General features: G+C 41.2%; 1 pseudogene; it reads right to left on the reverse strand.

Annotated features, from left to right (window-relative positions):
* Window positions 1-18,926, reverse strand: part of LOC137280780 (uncharacterized) — a 127,443-nt pseudogene extending 108,517 nt beyond the window's left edge.
* Between the last annotated feature and the right edge of the window lie 2,833 nt (window positions 18,927-21,759).

The raw sequence follows: 21,759 nt of genomic DNA on the forward strand, positions 1-21,759 counted from the left end.
AAATTTAAACCACCTACCCAAAAAAATGATAAATGAAGGGAATAAACCTAAGAAATTTGGATAGACCGTGATGGTTGGTTGCCGAAAAGAAAAAGGGGAGGGGAGGGTATTTGGATAGTTGATATAGATTTTAGAAAGTAGGAAAAGTAGATACTTGGGTGTAAAAATTGGGGGGGAAGGAGCAATATGAGGGTAGGTTGGGGGGGTGGATACTGGAGGTGGGGGTGGTATAGCAAAGGGTTGAAGTTGTATAATACAGTTAAGCTGTATGTAGTTTAGATAAGGGGAAGAAACAAAAATAAAGTAAGGTAAGGGGGGTGGGGGGTAGGGGGGTGGGGTAGAAGGGCGGTAAGGCCTAGTCCTGTGGGTTTTTTAAAAATTTTGGCAATAAGAATTGGTGGCCTGGCTAAAATGTTGGGGTGTAAAGTTTAAAATGTTTTGGGTATAATTGGAGATGTATATGATAAAATGAAATTAAAATATGGGTGGTTGAGGGGGGTGACGAATTTGCAGTGATATATGTACAATGGTTGGGGGGAGTGGTGATAAGGTTGTGTTTTTAACACATAATGGTGTGTGATAAAATGTGTTTTTGGTATGAACTTATTGTTTGTGTATGGTAAAATATATTGTGAAAAGAAGGATTTGAATGGATTGAAAGGTTAAAAATGAGCTGGAGATTTGGGAGGTTGCGGGAGGGGATGAATGGGTTGCCAGTAGGGGAGATCGGGTAAGGCAGAGAGCGTGTGGCCGGGCACGGACGTCGGAGAAGATGACCGCGCACCGGCTTGTGGGACCGTTAGGTGGCTTACGGTACAGGCGAGAGGTAAGATGGCGGACGTGGTTGCAGGATGTTGTGACGGAGAATTGTTGGTTTTAAATTTTATGGGCTATGGAAGAGTTTAGAATGTAGGTTGCTAGAGCGTTAAAGATAAGTTTTGGTTAGCCGGGTTGAGTAATGGGTGTGTGTTATGGTGGTATTTTGGAGGAATTGTGCTGTGTAGTTGGATGATGTTCGTGTGTTGTTGTTTACATTGGGTGAATATGTGTGTTATTGTTTCTTGTGTTTTGCAGTGTGGGCAGAGTCCATCTGGGTGTCTGTTTTGTCTGTATAAGTTGTAATTTAGGTTGGTGTTGCGTGTGATGAGTCGTGTGATGAGGGTGTCTAGATATGGGGTGTCTTGCTTGCAGATGGACTTGCTTGAGTTGATGTTTTGTGTAAAGTTGAGTGTAGATGTGTATGATTTGATGAGTTGTTTGGTTTCTGTTTTGGAAGTGTGGAATGGTATGTGTGGTGATGGGTGGGTGGTTGCTAGTTTAGCTGTTAAATCTGCTGTATTGTTGCCTCTGTTATGTGTATGTGCTGGAATCCAGAGTAGAGTTATATTTTTGTTGTGTTTGTGGAGAGAGCTGATTTGTTGGGTGATTTGATGGATAAGGTCAGGGCGGGATTTAGAGAATTTGTTTTGTAGTTGTTTAAGGGCTGGGGGGGAGTCGGTTATAAGAAGGAGGTGGGAGGGTGGGGATAGTGTGGAGGGCTGTAAGAATAGCTAGTAGTTCTGCAGTTGTGTTGTTTAAATGGTTTGTGAGGTGGAAATTTGTGGTGATAGGTGGGGTTGTTTGTACATGTATGCCTAATCCTGTTATTTTGTTTGTAGAGATAGATGCGTCTGTATATATGTGTGTATGGTTAGGGTATTGGGTGTCCAAGTGAGTTTGGATAATGTTTGTTTTGGTGTGGGTGTCAGGTTTAGGGGTAGTGTTTAGTATGTGGGCTTGTAGTGAAGTATCTGTTTTGGGTGGTGGTAGGTGGTGAATGTAGCTTGCTGTGGGAGGTGAGTGTTGTATTGTATTGAGTTGGTGTGCATGCAGCAGACTGGATAGGTGTCAGTAAAATGGTGCAATGTTTTTTATTTTTATTATTTTTTAAATTTTTTTAGGGTGGATTTTTTTATGTTGGTGTATTTTGTTTTTATGGTGTTGTAAATTGGGTTGTGTTGGGGCCCCAGCCCAGTAATTGATTACGGTTTGATTTATTTGTGTACTGATTGAAGGGATGCCTGTGAGTAGGAGGAGTGTGGATAGGGGGGTGCCAGTCCTGACCCATAGGGCTAGTTGTAGGGCCTTATATTGTATGGAGGTTAGTTTTTGGAGGTTGGTGGGGCAGAGGGAGTGCAGGACCGGGGCGGAGTAGTCCAATTTCGACTGTATGAGACAATGGTAGATGTTTAGAAGTGTTTGTTTGTCGGCTCCCCATGTAGTGCCATGGATACATTTCATTAAATTTAGATCTTTTTGACAGATGTTGACCAAATTATTGACATGGGGAGTCCATGTTAGGTGTTGGTCAAACGTTACTCCTAAGAATTTTGCTTCTTTTTCGAAAGTGATTTTTGATTGTTTAGGTGCAGTTTGGGTGTATAATTTTGCATATGCAGTTTTTTTAAAAGAATGCCCACGTTTTTTTTTGACATTAATATGGAACCCCCAATTATGGGCTTAATTTTGAAGGTGGTTTAGCATTCGTTGTGCTTTAGAGGTTGCTTGCATAATTGAGGTGGAGGAAATCCAAAAAGAAATATCGTCTGCAAATTTAGCTGTGGTTATTTCGGGCCATTTTTCAGGGAAGATATCATTAATCATAAAGTTAAAGAGGGTTGGTGATAGGATGCTGCCCTGGGGGTGCCATTTTCAAGGGGATATGGGTCCGAGAGGGTGGTGTGGGTTTTGACTATTATTTGTCTATCTTTAAGGAAATGGTGAATGAAATTTAGAATGTTTCTGTGTATGGCATTTTGTTGAAGTTTTTTGATGAGGCCGTTGTGCCAAACCATGTCGAATGCTTTACTAAAATCTATAAAAATGGCCAATGTGTATTGTTTCTGTGCTTGTGCGATTCTAACATCATGCTCCAAATGCAAAATGTGGTCTAAAGTTTGTCGATTTGGAGTGAAGCCGCTCTGGTCCTGTTTTATGAGATTATGGGATTGTATATGATGTTTTAGCCTATTGTTTACTATGGTTTCCAGTGTTTTACAAAGATGTGACGTTAGTGATACTGGCCGAAATGAGTCTGGGGAGTTGGCGGGTTTCCCTGGTTTCAGGATTGGCACCACCTTTGCAGTTTTCCAGGAGTGGGGTAGGGTTCCTAGGGTCCAGATTTTGTTGAATAGTGTTAGGGTGAGAGAGAGCATGTGGGGGGGAGTTTGTTGATGATTGTGTTGGTGATATGATCTGGACCCGGGGCTGAGGCTGTTTTCTTGTGTTTGAGTGATGCTTTTAGTTCATGTATGTTTATAGGTTTGTTGAGGGGTAAATGTGAGTGAGGTGGTTCGGGGGTGAAAGTGTTGTGGTTTGCGATGTGTTGTTGGAAGGTGGGTGGGTAGTTGGTGGAGCTGCTTGTGTCCGAAAAGTGGGCTACCATTGCATTAGCTTTGTCTTTATTTGTGGGGTGTTCTGAATGGTGGGGTTGAATAAGTTTTTTGGAATTTCCCTGTATGGCTTTAAATTTGTTCCACAGTTTTCCTGAATTTGATGGGTCGAGCCTGAGGGATGAACAAAAGTTTCTCCAATGGTTTATTTTGGCAGCCCTGATAACATTTTTGGTATTTTTTCTGAGTTTTTGAGCCAAATATATTTTTGAACGGTCCCTCTTAGCTTGGTTGAGGGCCTTTCTTCTTGCCTTCCTGGCATTAATGATTTCTGTGCTCCACCAGGGGACTGTTTTTAGTGCAGGGGTGGGCCGAAAGTGGGGAATGCATTTATTTGTGATGTCAATTATGGTGTTTGTGTAGTTGGAGCTAAAGGTGTTTGGATCGTGGTTGTAAATGTCTTGTGTGTTAATCTGTGTTCCAGTCTGCTTTTTTAAGGTTGTATTTTATTTCTGTGGGTGGGGGTGTGGTGGTGTTAGGTTGGTGTTGTGTTTGTAGGTGATTTATTGTTATTTTGATGGGGCAGTGGTCACTGCCCCAGGTGTCTTGGTGTGCCTCCCATAGGCAAGCTTTTGCTAGTGTTGGTGTGGTTATTGTTATGTCTATGGCGGAAGGGAGCTGGTAGGGGGACAGTGGGATTCTAGTTGGCTGGTTTTCGTTTAAAGTGATAAGGTTGTTGTTGTCTAACCAGTCTGATAGGAGAAGTCCGTTTCTGCAGGTGTAGGGTTTGGTGCCCCATGATGGGTGATGTACATTGAAGTGTCCGAGGATAAAGGTGTTTGGGGTGATGAATTTGGAGATGCTATCTAAGTCTTGTATGTGTAATTTAACTGAAGGACGTCTGTATACGTTTATGAAGGTAAGCTCTTTATCTTTAATGGTAGTTTTTATAGCCAGGACTTCAAGGTCTAAAGTTGGTATGTCTATTTCCGAATATGTTAACTGATCAGATATAAAGATGCCCAGTCCTCCTGCAGGGGGGGGTGGAGGTGGGGTTATTTATGAGTCGAGGGTGTCTTTCCGAATATAAAAAAAGCCTGGTATTTTGAAGGCGTTTCTGGGGTATAGTTGTGTTTCCTGGAGAAAAATTAACTGGGGGGCAATTTTGTTTTGGGCAATGAATGCCTTAAGCTCATGCCCGTTTGCGAGGAGACTGTTACAGTTCCACTGCATCAGAGCCATGATCACAGTAATTTGGAATAGAACTTTACAAAAGATCATGAGTGGGGCACATAATTTTGACAGATGGGGTAAGTAAGCTAGAGCAGCTTAGTGGGGGTGAGTTTATGAGAGAGTTTTAACAGCTATGAGTAGACTGGCTAGAGGTTTATGATATAGGTTAAGTTTGCGGGCTAGAGTATGTATTTTTTTGGCAGTGGGGTTGGTAGGAGGGCTATGGTGGTGATGAATTCTATGAGTATGTTTAAGTTTTGATTGAGTTTTGGGGGGTGAGTGTGATGTTGGAGTTAGCTGACGGTGGTGGGGGTTTTGTGTTTGAGTGTGCGGTGTTTGATGTTTGCTGGGTATGTGGGTTTTGTAGAGGTTGCGCAAGGGTTGGTTTTGAGGTTGGGTTTTTGGGGAGGGGGGGCAGTTTTGGGGCGGGGTTTGTTGGGGGGGTTGGGGAAGTGGTGGTAGAGGTGGGAAGGAGAGGGCGTTTGGTTGTTTTGGGTTGGGTGGGTGGTTGGGGCTTTGGATTGGGTTGGGATTGGGTGGGTTTAGTGGGTTTGGGTTGTTGGGGGGGGGGCTTGGATGGGCGGGAGGGAACTTGGTATGGGGAGAGGGAGGAGGTGGAAGATATGGATGTGTTTGAGGGGGTTTGTGATGAGAGTGAGAGTAGAGAGTAGTGTGTAATGTGGCGTGGGGCTGGTTTGGGCAGATCAGTGTGTCTGAGGTGCTTGTTGAGTTTGAGTATCTGTGTCTGTTTTATGGGGCATGTGTTTTGATTTGCTGTATGTCCTTGTGTTTTACAATGTATGCAGTATGTTGTGTATGTGCATTCTGTTATGTTGTGAGTGTCTGATCCGCATTTTGGACAAAGGGGAATGTTTTTGCATGTGTCTGTGGTGTGATTGTATTGGTGACACTGTGTTGGCATTGTTGGGTTTTTTTTATTACTGGGTGTACTTTGTATCTGAGTGCTCCGAATGTAATGTATTCGGATAGGGTGGAAAAGATAGGAATGTGATTTGGGTGTTTGGATTTGTGGATGAGGGCTACTTTGTGTTGATGGATTTGTAGTGGAGTATTTGGGGTTGTGAAGTAATGGTGTTGGCGATGTTGATGTAGTCTTGTATGTCTGTGTGGGTGTCCCGGCTATCTAGATGTATGACTCCCTGTACCTGGGTAATTAAGCCACCTAGGGTGTTCCCATTGGATTGTTTTCCCGTCTATGAGGGTGGTTTTAAGGGCGTTCTGGAGGGAGGAAGAATCTGGGAAAGTGATTTTGAATCCCCTCCCGCAGAAGTTGACATATTTGTAGGTGATGTTTGATTTCTTTAGGCAGATGGCGAATTTATTGGCGGAGTAGGTTTGGTTTAGAGGTGTGTTGGTATTTGTGGAAAAGGCCAAGAGGATTAACTTGTTGGGTGGTGGTTTGGGAGGGGTGTCTTTAGCGCATGTTTTTTTTTATTGTTTTGCTGATTTTCAAAAGGGGAGGTTTGTGGGCGTTTTTTGTTTTGTTGTTGATTGTTACTGGGGTTGGAGTTGGGTGGGGGCGAGTTGAGATCTTGAATGGGTTGGTTGGGGACAATTTCCTCGAGCTCTAGGCCGAAATCTATGGGTATGGGGTTAACATTTGGTAATGGCGATGTAAGTTTGGGGAATTCTTTGGTGGGGTGGAGAAAAGTGAGGATGCTAGTAGTGGTGAGCTCATGATGGGGCATGGGGAGGGGGGTAGAGGGTAGGGGGGTAGAGGGGGGAGGGGATTGGGTGATGAATGAAGCAAGAACAATGAGACAATATATAGGTAAAAACATATGAGGTTAACAGATGAAGGGATTTTTTTTATGAGAATTTACAATTTAGGTGATGATAGGGTATATGATAAGAACTATGTACAATTGGTTATAACGATGGTTGATTGATAAAAGGGACTTGCCCCGTGGGGAGGAGACCCCAGGCAAACGGTGGCCTTGGTTGCACTGGTTGGCGACTGTGTACGATAGTCTTTGATCGAGGAGGAGGTGGATATAGTCAAGATGGCGACGCCTTGGCTGGGGTGAGGGTTGAGGGCTTGGGCTTAGCTCTGCATAGATCAACTTCCAATGTTGGAAAATGAATGAATCAATGCATTGCCACAGATAGTAGGGGTTGATTTATAAGTGTGATGAACAGTACAATTACAATGTAGTTAAGCGTAATCCTACTTAACATGTGTTTTCATTACTGATGACATGTTCTCACACCAGCCAAATCCTAATGAACAACCAGAGTGACACGTGCCCCTAGTGTTTTGATGGTTAATTAATCAATTCACATCAAATGCCTTCTGATAGATTAAGTATAAAATCACATATTCGTGTGGTAAACGGTATTGATGTTACACATACACTTGTACATGTGCACAGATCATTCTGTCCGGCCAACTGGATCATTTTTCAACGGAAATCTATGGGAATGGTTTGAAAATTCACTGCAGGGTCCGGTTAAGCGAGTACAATTACTGAACATAAGTTTCGTTTCACATAAAAATCGAAGGCGGGGTTTCTGGATATGGGGGTCTGAGTAAATGGGGTTTGACTGTACATGTCGGCTTTCACCTCCATGATATTGGTGTACATACTGTATTCATTATTTTGTCATAAACAGTTTGTATGCAAATAAATTCTTTGATTTTATCATCGTATGTTGTTGTCTTGATTTGGTTGCTGGTCTTTCTTTGCTACTGATCACACTTGACACATTTCTACTACAACACACTGAAGAAATTTCTTTTCCAGAAGCTGACAGTTGAAGAGAGCGATACAGTACAGATTTATCTGAATTTATTGCATCTATTATTCTTTATTATATCTGTTATCAGCTGTTAAGAAGGTTACAGGCCTGTATCATTTTAGATTTTGTGTATGTTTTGCAGATTTTGCAAATTTTGCAGATTACACATGCGGGGAAATTGAAGATGTAATAAAACTGATGTTTGATGCACCAATATAGAGTCTTTACTGATATACTCCAAAAACATACACTATTGAATTTAGGGTACTTCAGTTCATTACAGTAGTGAGATCGAACTTGTCCACTTCCATGATGGTAAAGATATTCACCATAAACCTTTACAGATAAATTTAATGGGAAGACACATTTTATGGAATAAAGTTACTTAAAAACCTTAATAAAATAATGAACCCTAAACATGTAACTATTTCAGTGTTTGCATTCCCGATGTTTACCGTAAGGCAGGCTCAATACATTGATCGAACATTGAGATTATCTTGTTTGCAAATTTTACAATGACTGCTGAAAAATAAATTCTGTATCTGATCAGATTTCAATGAACATATTATAGACAACTGGCTTGCATATAAGTCTGCAGGAGTCTATTCGAAACGTAGTCAGGATCGAGATCGTCCTCTGTCTGTATGTTGTCAACTGGTGGAATCATCGTCAGTATTCATGTCAGTCTTGCTGCTAGAAATACTTCAAAATGTAAACGGTTGTATGTATGTGATATTATCTGTGTCTAGTATGTCATCCAAATCCAGGTTTGACTTCCTAGTCTCATTTATTTGCTAAACTAGAAGCAGACCTCAGTAAGCGAACAGGTTCTGTAGCTCTATTGTTCGTGTCTTGATGTAGTGACTCTCGGGTATGATGTCAAGCAACCACACGACCACCTACCTCATTTTCTTCCAAAATGGCGAAATGCTTTATAGATTCACATTAGAAGCTGTAGAATGAAATATTATGGTTTAAAACTTTATTTTGTGTATATTATATGTATCTTGGTGTTAATTAAGATCGAATGTCAACAGTGTTTTAAGAGCTCTTTGAGAATCCTTTAAAGATATTCTCTTGAAGTCATTATGTATAGTCACATTGACTGCGTATAGGAGCCAGATACACGCTTCCTTGAATATTTCTAGATTACAGGGTGTGTTCAGGAAGGTTTGTGTCACTTCAGGTGAAAGGTATTCTCTGGAAGTCATTATGTAGAGTCACATAGACTGTACATAGAAGCCAGATACATGCTTGCTTGGATAGACTTAGATGATAGGGTGAACATGTGTACATTGTTGTTTGTATGCCTTCTGGTTGAATGTATTCTCTTGAAGTCATCAAGTAGACTTTGTGTGGAGGCCAGATACATGCTTACCTGGGTATATTCAAGTACAGGGTGTCTTCTAGTGCTTTGAGTAGCCTCAAGCGATTGGTATTCTCTTGAAGTCATGAAGTAGTGATGTTTTACCTTGTACAGAGGCTAGATACATGCTAACTAGGGTAGATTTAGATTACAGGGTGTGTGCAGGGTGGTTTGTGTATCATGAAGTTAAGGGTATTGTCTTTGTCAGTAAGGAGAATGAGTATAGAGGATAGATACATGCAAGCTTGGGTAGATTGAGATAAATGAGTGTCTTAAATGTTGTTTGTGTAGCTCCAGGTTAAGGGTATTCTCCGGAAGTCATCTAGCAGACTTTGTATGGAAGCCAGATACATGAGCTCTTGAGGAGAATGTGTATAGAGAATAGGTACATGCAAGCCTGGGCAGATTTAGATTCCAAGGTGTGTTCAGAGTGCTTTGTGTATCTTCAGGTTAAAGGTATTCTCTGGAAGTCATTACGTATTGTCACATAGACTTTGTGTGTGTGGAGGCCAGATGCATGCACGCTTGAGTAGATTTTGATTCCAGGGTGTGTTCTGGGCGGTTTTTGTACCTTCAGATTAAAGATATTCTCAAGCCGTCATCAAGTAGTCACATAGACTGTGTACAGAGTCGAAATATGTGTTGGCTTGGGTCGATTTAGATTACTGGGTGTCACTTCAGGTGAAAGATATTTTCTGAAAGGCATGAAGTAGACTGTGGATGGAGGCAAGATACATGCAAGCTAGGGCAGATTTAGGTTACAGGGTGTTCAGGGTGCTTTGTGTATCTTCATCTAAAAGGTATTCTCTGGAACTTATTATGTATTGTCACATAGACTGTGTACAGAGGGCAGATAAATGCACAATTGGATAGATTTAGATTAGAGGGTGTGTTCTGGGTGGTTAGTGTACCTTCAGCTGAAAGATATTGTCTGAAAGTCATCAAGTAGTCACATAGGCTGTGTACAGAATTGAAATACATGTTAGGTTGGGTAGATTTAGATTCCAGGGTGTCTGTAGTGTGGTTTGTGTATCTCCAGGTTAAGGGTATTTTCAGGAAGTCATTGCATATAGTCACATAGACTGTGCACGGAGACCAGATGCATGCACTATTGGATAGATTTAGATTAGAGGGTGTCTTCAGGGTGGTTTGTGTATCTTCAAGTTAAAAATATTCTCTGGAAGTCATCAAGAGGTCACATAGGCTATGTATACAGAATCGAAATACATGTTAGGTTGGGCAGATTCAGATTCCATGGTGGCTTCAGGGTGGTTTGTGTATCTCCAAGGCAGTTTCTGAAAGGCATGAAGTAGACCATGGATAGACACATGAAAGCTAGGGTAGATTTAGGCTACAGGGTGTGTTCAGGGTGCTTTATCTGTCTTCTCTGGAAATCAGTATGTATTGTCACATGGACTGTGTACAGAGACCAGATTCATGTTAGGTTGGATAGATTTAGACTCCAGATACATGTACACTTGGGTAGGTTTAGATAACTGGGTGTATTTGATGTGGTTTGTGTAGCTTCAGGTTAAGGGTAGTCTCTGGAGGTCATTACATATAGTCACATAGACTCTGTACAGAGGCCAAATACATCTGAGCTTGGGTAGATTTAGATTACAGAGTGTGTTCTGGGTGGATCTGTAGCCTCAGGCTAAAGGTATTCTCTGGAAGTCATCAAGTAGTCACACAGACTGTGTTCGAAATACATGATAGCTTGGATAGATTTGAATCCCAGGGTGGCTGTACGGTGGTTTGTGTATCACCATGTTATTCCAGGTATTCTCTGGAAGCTATTATGTATTGTCATATAGACTGTGAATGGATACATGTTAGTGTTTGTAGATTTAGGTGACAGGGTGTGTTCCAGGTGGTATGTGTATTTTCAGGATAAATATCTTCTCTGGAAGTCATTATGTATTGTCATGTAGATTGTGTATAGAGGCCAAATAAATGGACCCTCGGGGAGATTTAGATTAGAGGGTATCTTCATTGTTGGTTGTGTAGCATCAGCTTAAAGATATTCTCTGGAAGTCATCAGGATTCGAAATACATGTTAGGTTGGGAAGATTTAGATTCCAGGGTGACTTCAGGGTGGTTTGTATATCTTCAAATTAAAAGTATTCTCTTTGTCAGTAAGGACTATGTGTATTGAAATTATACATGCAAGCTTGTGTAGATTTAGATTACATGGTGATTAAGTGACCGGACAAGTGGGACAACCCCCTTCGAAAGTGGTTTGTGTATCTTGAGGTTAAGCGTATATTCTTTGGAAGTTATTACATATAGTCACATAGACTGTATAGAGACCAGATACAGCATGCTTGGGTAGATTTAGATCCCAGAGTGTGTACAGGGTGGTTTGTGTATCTTCAAGTTAAAGGTATTGTCTGGAAGCCATTATATACATACATATAGACTGTTTACCAGATCAGATACATGCACTTTTTTTGTAGATTCAGATTCTAGGTTGTGTTCAGGTGAAAGGTAGATGGGTTCAATTTCTTCTCCAAAAGCTACTTGCCACACGGTAGGCAGGTTTCGTACAATGTAGGTAATGCCTTTAATTTGGGCACTTAGCCTTGAAAATCCTGGGGAAATTATATTTGCCTTAAGTCTAGAAAAGCCTTGAAAAAGACTTTTAAGCCTTGAATTTCAAGTTAACTTCTTGAACACCGTAGGCCAGAAAACCTGCTTAGGCGTCACCAGGATGCCACACTCAACTATATTCCAGCTATATGGCGGTGGTCTGTAAATAATCGAGTGTGGACCAGAAAATCCATTGATCAACAACAGGAGCATCCATCTGGGCAATTGGGAACCGATGACATGTGTCAACCAAGTCTGCGAGTCTGACCACTCGATCCCGTTAGTCGCCTCTTACGACAAGCATAATCTCCTTTTGTGGCAAGCATGGGTTGCTGAAGGCCTATTCTACCCCGGGACCTTCATGGGTCTTTTTTCTAAAGGCAGTTGTTGCTGAAGATGTTCACAGAGCTGTCAGTGTGGCACAAATAAACCCCAGGTTCCCTGTACATGCAACTTTAGGTTCATGTTTAATTTGGATGGTCAAGAAATATTCAAGTGGTGAAAACGTAGTAATCACTTATTACAGGGTGTGTTATGTGTGGTTTGTTTTGCTTCAGGCTAACTGTAATTCACCCTGAAATGTCAAGTCTTCAAAATAGTAGCTGAGATAGATTTTGTTTACAGGGTGTCTTTTGGGTAGATTGCATAGCACCTATATAAAGTTTATCTCTGGACATGGTAAAGTGTGTCAGATAGATTGTATGTTGAGGCCAGGTACATGCTAGCATGGGTCTACAGGGTGTCTTACAGGGTCTTGTTGGTAACACTGACTTCAGAAACTGGCAAAGGCAAACAAACTGTGTAGTGTGGCTTCGTGTATTAATTTGAATTTGACTTTGAGCGAGTGTTGTGTTGAACTTCAGGTTGAAAAAAGGTCAAGTAGTTGAAGCAAATCCTTGTTGTTGCTTAAGTCCTGGGTATGATTTCTCACAAAGGTGCTCTATAATGTAACCTGCAAAACAGCAGGTAAAAGCTTTCCTCTTGAAATGGTCCACATGGTCAAATTCACCAGATCAGACACATCATGACTTGGGTAGAGTTTTGTATTACAGGATGTGTTTGATATTGTTAATCAGAATTCCAGATAATTTTTCAAGCAGTTCAAGAGTAGTTGCACTTTTTGAGGAGTAACTATCATTTTGTATCCTACTAGTTTAAAGAATTGAGTATTTTTACACAGAATGTGCTTTTGTTATCGGTTAATTAGTATGTTTAAGTATATCAATATAAATGGTTCTCAATAGGACCAACTTTCTAGTAATTCTTATATTGCCAAATAGTTGACAGCTATTTTCAAACACTCAACATTGAAGTCACTATAACAGTATATGTATATATAGGCATTGATTAACATTTGCTGACACTGTTGTAGAGTTCGGGCGCCTGGACGAATAATCATGCACCAGTCAATTAAGTTAACTGAGTAAAATACGAGAGGTATTATAGACCCATTGGGTACTAAGTGAATCTTTTGTGTTTTGGGTACTCCCAGATTTTGACTTATGAACTAGTCATACACTTACTAAAGTGACTAGGTAGGAGACAGCATGGATATATTTGCGATACACAGTATTGTAATGGTGGTCTGTGAGACTATGTAGAGAGGATGGGTTGATCTTCTCTTCTCTCCCCCCCCCCCCCCCCCCCCCCCCCCCCCGGCATGTAATGTGGGGGGATATAGTCGATGCCTCATCTGTCCCCCCGTCCATCCGTCCGTAATCATTTTGTTTCTAGAGCATAACTCAGAAACCGTTCAATATTTGGCATTTGGCATTTTTATTTTTTTTGCTTTTCCATGGAACATTTTGGTGTTAGTCTAGTGATGGGGCAGGCTTCATTTCCGGAGCAGAACTCAAAAGACGTTCAATATTTTTCTGCAAAACTTGGTAGATATATGTGGCAGACCCCAACGTGGTGCCTTTTGTTATTTACAGGTTTTTGTGATTTATCATTTTCTCAGTTTCCATGGAAACATTTCGGACTTATTCTCAAAATGAAGGGATGTGCTTCGTTTCTTAAGCAGAACTTAAAAACTATTCAATATTTTTCTGCAGAACTTGGTAGATATATCAGTCGGAACCTAACGTGGTGCCTTTTGCTACTTACAGGCTTTTGTGAATTCTTAGTTTCTCAGTTTCCATAGAAGCATTTTGTACATAGTCTCAAAAGTGAGAAGTGTGTTTCATTTCTGGAGCAGAACTCAAAGACTTCTTCATATCTGTCAGTGTTACTTGGTAGATATGTGTGGCAGACCCCAAAGTGGTGCCTTTTGCTATTTACATGTTTTTCTGATTTATTATTTTCTCCGTTTTTATGGAAATGTTTTGGACTTAGTCTCAAAAGGGAGAGACATGCTTCGTTTCCGGAGCAAAACTCAAAAACCGCTCAATATTTTTCTGCAAAACTTGGTAGATATATCAATCGGAACTTAGAGTGGTGCCTTTTGCTACTTACAATTTTTTGTTATTTATTATTTTCTCAGTTCCCTTGGAAGCGTTTTTGACTTACTCACAAAAGTGAGAGGTGTGTTTCGTTTCCGGAGCAGAACTCAAAAACTTCTTCATATCTGTCAGTGTTACTTGGTAGATATGTGTGGCAGACCCCAAAGTGGTGCCTTTTGCTATTTCCTATTTTTTATGTATTATTTTCTCGGTTCCATAAACATGTTGCTGACTTCGTTTCCGGAGCACAGCTTGAAAACCATTTCATATCTTTCAAAAGATCTTGGCAGATATACGAGACAGATCTTGAAATGGTGACTTTTTCTGATCACAGATATATGGCCTTTATATTTTTCATGAATTCCATGGAAACAATTCAGACTTGGTCTAAAAACACAATAAGTAACTGTCGGATGATTTGTCCTTTCAAATATGTGGGGGCCAGGGGGATATGTCATCTCCTGATGACTCTTGTTTATTTATTTATTTAGATTAGATTTGTTTGTGAACTTGATACCATGTCAACTCCCAATCAGCTGTCACCATTTGGAGAAAATGGTTCAGATACTTTTTTTTCCAGAAGTACTTAGATTGATTGAACAGACTTGAATTGTGCTTGAATTATTGGCCATCTTTACTCTGTAACGATGATATTGCCTATGCTCCAAAATAACATTGTTTCATCAAAAGCTTGTGTCCAAGAGGATGCATATGTTACATAAATATGTCCTGCCAGAATTTATTGTGTCAGAAACGTGGGACTCAGGGTTAGATTCATCCCTGCATGTAGATACCTCCACGTGACACCCCTTCCCCCAGATGACAGACCCCACAGGTTAACACCATTCCCCCAGATGACAGACCCCAGAGACAAATACTGTCCCCACCCCCACCCCCTAGTGTAAAAACCACAACCCCTAGATGACAGGCCCCCATAAGTGGACCTATGTAAGCACCCTAGATGGCTGACCCCAGAGGTGTCATGCCCTTCCAAGATGACAGACCCCACAGGTAAACATCCTGCCCCAGATGTCACAATCTCCCTTAGATGACAGAGCCCCCAGATAGACTTCACTTGGTAAACTCTGACCCCTCCTACCCCTGAGATGACCCCATGAGGTGACCCATGTAGATATAACCAGGTGACACACCTTTCACCAGATGGAAGAATGGTAGATGCCTCCAAAATGAAAACAACAGATGCACTTCTGGAAATGGTCAAGTGGTGATCAAATAGACTGTACAGTCACTAGATGGATACAAACGGGTAGATTACAGGGTGTCCTGAGGGTTGTTTGTGTATCTTCAGTATAGAGGTTGTTCTGGAAATGCTCAAGTGGTGGTCAAATAGACTGTACAGTAACCAGATGGATACAAACATGGGTAGTTTACAGGATGTCTTCAAGGTGGTTTGTGTATCTTCTGTATAGAGGCTGTTCTGGAAATGTTTAAGTGGTGGTCAAATAGACTGTGTACAGACACCACATGGACACTGAGATGGGTAGATTACAGGGTATCTACAAGGTTGTTTGTGTATCTTCCATAGAGGCTTGTCTGGAAATCGTCAAGTGGTGGTCAAATTGTCTGTGTACAGTCAACTAATATGGGTAGAGTACAGGATGTCTTCAGGGTCGTTTGTGTATCTTCAGTAGAAAGGCTTGATTGGAAATGGTGTAGTGGTGGTCAAATAGACTGTGTACGATCACCAGATGGATACTAACATGGGTAGTTTACAGGGTTTCTTCAGGGCGGTGTATGTATCTTCTGTAGAAAAGCTTGTCTGGAAATGGTCAAGTGGTGGTCAAGTACATTGTGTACAGACACCTGAGGGATACTAATATGGGTAGATTACAGGGTGTCTCCAGGATGGTTTGTGTATCTTCAGTATAGATGCTCGTCTGGAAATGGTGTAGTGGTGGTCAAATAGACTGTGTACGATCACTAGATGGATACTAACATGGGTAGTTTACAGGGTGTTCAGGGTGGTGTATGTATCTTCTGTAGAAGAAGGCTTGTCTGGAAATGGTCAAGTGGTGGTCAGATAGACTATGTACAGACACCAGATGGATACAAAGATGGGTAGATTACAGGGTGTGTTCAGGATGGTTTGTGTATCTTCAGTATAGAGGCTTGTCTGGAAATGGTGTAGTGGTGATCAAATAGACTGTACAGTCACCAGATGGATACAAACATGGGTAGATTACAGGGTGTCCTGGGGGTTGTTTGTGTATCTTCAGTATAGGTTCTTGTCTGGAAATGGACAAGTGATGGTCAAATAGACTGTGTACAGCCACCAGGTGGATGCTAGCATGGGTAGAGTACAGGGTGTCTTCAGGGTGGTTTGTGCATCTTCAGTATATATGCTGTTCTGGAAATGGTGTAGTGGTGGTCAAATAGACTGTGTACAGCCACCAGATCTATACTGGCATGGGTAGATTACAGGGTGTGTTCAGGGTGGTTTGTTTAACGTCAGGTTGTAGGTATTCTCAGAAAGTGATTAAGTAGACTGTGTATAGAGGCCAGATACATGTTAGCTTGGTTTGATTTAGATTAGAGGGTGTTGGTTTGGTTTGTGTAGCTTCAGGTTAAAGGTATTCCCAGGAAATCATTAAGTATGGTCACCATTGTTGTTACTGCTGCTAGAAAGTCGACATGAGACACTGAGTTTGCTGACGTTAGTTTACAGACATTGGAATTGCGAGAGTTCAAAGTGTCATTGGCACCTGTCCCACCACCTTTTTGAGTAACCTTTTTTTTCAGAGTGAGGATTGACATTCATCAATACATGTTACTAACACACCTTGGTTAGACATATTAGCTGCATTTTTTTTGCGTCACGATATGGTTGAGATATTGCCAATGTGATGTTAAAAATAAAACTCACTCACTCACACATTGTTAAGATGTGACATTTTCAGTGTAGTCATTGGCTTCAAGTCTCTCTCACATTTTCTACCAGTGTCATGAATGTAGTTAATAATTTATATTTTGAGACAAAATGTAAAATTTCAGCAATCTATTGATAAAAGTCACCTTTTAGTGTGAATACTTGTGACGAATGTCTTGCATTATCTTTGATTTATTGTGATTCTTGATGGAAGGCCCTGGAGATGGTCGCACGCACATTTTCACTTGTCAGTGGCTGGCAAATCTTTTTGCAAGCTAATAGATATATATGTAATTACAGGGTGTGTTGAGGGTGGTTTGTGTAGCTTCAGCTTAAAGGTAGTCTCTGGAAGTCACATGTAGTCACTTAGACTGTGTACAGAGGCAACATGCATGCTATTTTAGGTAGAATATTATTACAGAGTGCCTTCAGGGTGGTTTGTGTAGCTTGAGTAGTCACATACACTATGTTTTGGGGTCAGGTACATACAAGCTGTGGTAGATTTAGATTACAGGATGTCTTCAGGCTAAAGGTATTCTTTGGCATTCGTCAAATAGGCTTTACAGAGGCCAGATACTTGCAAGCTTGGATAGATTTTGACTCCAGGGTGCAAGCAGGATGTCATGAAGTAGTCACGTAGAGCGTGTATAGATACAGGCCAGATACATGTAAGCTTGGGTAGATTTAGATAATAGACCAGATGAGATACAAAACAGGTGGTGTAAGATTACAAGGTTGATTGTGGAATATCTACGTATGCACAGTCTAGAAATGGTCAAGTGGTTAGAATAAGTGTGCATAGTGGTCAGATATATACAAGTGGGGTTATATCTTGAATACATTGTGTCTTGTGGATGGTTCTTGTAACTTCATGTTACAGATATATCTCTGGAAACATTCACTGGGTCAAGGGTAGTTTGTGGTTGAAGATGAGCAAATCCCCATTTGCTCAATTAGCATGGTGGTTTGCATGTTCATTGCATAGTTTGAGTCTCTCAAATGGTTAAACCACATTTACATTACATGGGTATTGTACAAAGATTTTGGATGTTTTCAGTTTTGATTGAGGTTATCCCCTGACCTTATGACCATACCCCCCAACATGACAAGATCCACCTAGATGGCCAGATACACTCTGATATCAAGATCCACCCAGAGTACCAAATCCATCCTGTTGGTCACATCCACCCATATCACCAGATCCACCCACATTACCATATGCACCCTTATCACAATATCCACCCTTATGACCAGATCCACCCTTATGACCAGATTTACTTCCATGACCAGATCCACTATCATGACTACATCCACCCACATGACCAGATAAACTCAGATTACTAGATCCACCCTCTTGGTCACAATAAATTATCAACCCACATGGTGTTATCCACCCCTTGAACAGATCCACCCTCATGACGAGATCCACTGTCAGGTCCATCCTTATGGTCACATCAGCCCTCATGAACAGATCTACTCTCAGGTTCAGATCCTCTCATACTCTTACATCCAGCTCCACCTCATGACCAGATCCACCCTTATGACCATTTTGACCCTAATGACCAGATCCACCCCCATGACCATATTCACTACCTGACCAGATCCATCCACATGGTTATATTCGCCCTAATGGTCGCATCTACCCTCATGACCAGATCCACCCTCATGGTCACATCTACCCTCATGACCAGATCCACCCTTATGGTAATATCCATCCTCATGGTCACATCTACCCTCATGATCAGATCCACCCTCATGGTCACATCTAACCTCATGACCAGATCCACCCTCATGGTAATATCCATCCTCATGGTCACATCTACCCTCATGATCAGATCCACCCTCATGGTCACATCTACCCTCATGACCAGATCAACCCTCATGGTCACATCTAACCTCATGACCAGATCCACCCTCATGGTAATATCCATCCTCATGGTCACATCTACCCTCATGATCAGATCCACCCTCATGGTCACATCTACCCTCATGACCAGATCAACCCTCATGGTAATATCCATCCTCATGGTCACATCTACCCTCATGACCAGATGAACCCTCATGGTAATATCCATCCTCATGGTCACATCTACCCTCATGATCAGATCCACCCTCATGGTCACATCTACCCTCATGACCAGATCAACCCTCATGGTAATATCCATCCTAGTGGTCACATCTACCCTCATGATCAGATCCACCCTCATGGTCACATCTACCCTCATGACCAGATCCACCCTCATGGTCACATCTACCCTCATGACCAGATCCACCCTCATGATCAGACATACTTGGGTGACCAGATTAATTTCTGCAGTTCTTGGTAAGAACTGACCCCAGTTAGCTGTACTTAGTTGTACCAGATAGTCAGGCTTTCTGACCATTAGATGGCCAGGATCATTGCTCTTGACATCACTTACTGGATTAACTTCGGAATTCCAACAAAATATAATCAATTTAGAAAATCGTTATTTCATGACAGTATACAGTCACCATGTTTGTGAATCACATGATGTAAGGTCAAGGTTAAATTTAGGCATACAATGTTGGGTTAGTGTTTTTTAATTATGAGAGATTATATTTGTGGAAGTTGTAAAGTTATTTGATATACTGTCAGAGTATTTCATCTTGTATGAGTGATAACATATTTTCTGGATGATGTTTGACTTGTCCAAGATTCCGGCAGCTATTCAAGGTTCATTCCAACAGAATATAAGAAGACCAAAATGGTTTCAGGGTTCTGATTTCAATGAATAATGTTTTGTATTAAGAAATAAAGCTTTTCAATGTGTGGATGTTTGTTACTGTTATCAGATTGTCGTTATGATCTAGGTGGCTGAGGATTTTCTGACTGGAATGCTGTCTTTATCAGTGAGGATTGTGTTCCAATGCTTTAAGGATTCATGTAGAATCAAGGGCTGTGGAGTAGCCTAGGGGTTATAGGTTTTGCTTGTTACGCCAGACACCTGGGTTTAAGTCCCCACATTGTTTACAATTTCTGGTATCCCCTGCCCTGATATTGCTGGGATGTTGCTTAAAGCAGCAAAAAAACTGAACTCACTCACTCGTGTAAAATTATAGGTATGTTTCCATGCTTTCATCAGTATTTGATTTGATCCTGACTTCCATCATATAGTGAAAACTTAACATTCAGGAGGAGTACAGCTTGAAGACAGCAGTGAATAAATAATGGAATTCTGACCACACTATGCAGTGATTGACATCTACATGTTTGGGTTCAAAGATGTCCATGGATAAAGTGAGCAAGAATGACCACATGATTCAAGTAGTAGTTTTTTTTCTAAAGGCAGTTGTCGCTGAAGATGTTCACAGATGTACTTGTAGCACATGGCCTAGGTTCCAGCAGATGCAACCTTAGGTTCAAGTTTAATGTGAATGGTCTAGAAATATTCTAGTGGTCAAAAAGTTCATCTATAGTGATCTGTTATTACAATGTGTGTCATGTATGGTTTGTTTTGCTTCAGGTTAAATGTAATTTACTATTAAAAGTGTAGTGAGGCTTCGCATATTTGAATTTGACTTTGTGTGAATGTTGTGTAGAACTTCAGATTAAAATTATCCAAGTAGGTTAACCCTTTCCTTCTTGTTGTTTAAGTCCTACATGGCTTGGGTAGAGTTTTGTATTACAGGATGTGTTCAATCTTGTTACCTAGTCAAATGGAATTTCTAAAGTGACCAGATTGATGACGGTATAAATATATTTAGATTATAGGTTATGGGTGGATTTGGTTTGTAGGTAGATACGTTTTGTACCTGCAGCATGCTGTTTTCTGTGGAAAATGTCAGCGTTGGTTAAGCAAACAATAGAGAGACCAGATCCATGCTTGCTAGGGTAGATTTTGATTACAGGGTGTCTTCAGGGTGGAATGGTCAAAATATGCTGTGAATGGTGACTATGTCTGCCTTGAACATGTTCAAGTGGTGAGTATACTTAACATAGTGGTGAAATTATACTGAGTATAGTGACGATGTACATATTATCAAGAGTGTGTTTAGATTCTAGGGTGTCCACAGTTTCGGCATGTGTAGCTCTAGAACTCAAAACCCCCAGGTGTCTATATGGACATTGACCCAGGTGACACTCTGTTCCCCAGTTATCCATATGGCCGAGATGCGACACCCTCCACCAGTTGACCATGGAGACTGACCCAGGTGACCCACCCTTTCCCAGATGACAGCCTTCCTTCACTCCCTATTGTAGGTATGCTGAATAACACAGGTGGCACACCCTTCCCCAGATGACAGACCCTAGATGACAGAATAATGAAGCTTCTCCTAGGTAGTACATCCTTCTCACATTGTTACCTGAAAGGGCAGACAGCCCCGAATCCCCCACTGCCCTTTCAGGTAACAATGTAGATTCTCCTAGGTAGTACATCCATCTTACATTCAAATATTTTGCAATTTTGCATCAAATTAATTGCGGAAATTTCTTAAGTCCCCTGACCCTGAGACTGTCAGTGAATTGAGCAAGTCTGACCATGGCACAAATCCACTTCACTTGTCTGTATGGTAATGTGTCCCATGGGCAATTCTAGATTAACTTCCTACAGTTGAGTCGCAGCAGTTGACTAGTAGGGATTATTGTTTTTCTTTCGTGTAGTTCTGGCCATGGCACAGATCAGCTTCACTGGTGTCGCTGTGATAATGTGTGTGTCCCGGGGGTGATTCTAGATTAACTTCCCATAGCCCACAGTTCCATGTATCACAGCAGTTGATCAGAAGGAATGATTGGTTTTCTTTCGTGTAGTTCGGTTGTGGCACAGGTTTGCTTCACTGTTACCTGTATGGCAGTCTATCCATGGGCGAAGATGTTGATGCCAGTTTCCATCCTTGATTTTTCATATCATTTCCTGTTTCAAACCGATTCAGAAGTACACATGATAATTCTTTAGAATTCAGGCATATAAAAAACATTATTAGTTGAAAATTGGTTGTCTTTGTAATTTGTTAGACCCCCCAAAATTTGATGTCAACTCTTAAAACAAATTTGGAAAATCAACCAGACCCACAAATATATATGTCCTGGGGAACTGTGATTATCGTTTGTGTTATGTTGTCAGGTATTTCTTGCTCATTTGGGAATGTCAT

The sequence above is a fragment of the Haliotis asinina genome, chromosome 4, assembly GCF_037392515.1.
Source record: "Haliotis asinina isolate JCU_RB_2024 chromosome 4, JCU_Hal_asi_v2, whole genome shotgun sequence".
Lineage (NCBI taxonomy): Eukaryota > Metazoa > Mollusca > Gastropoda > Lepetellida > Haliotidae > Haliotis > Haliotis asinina.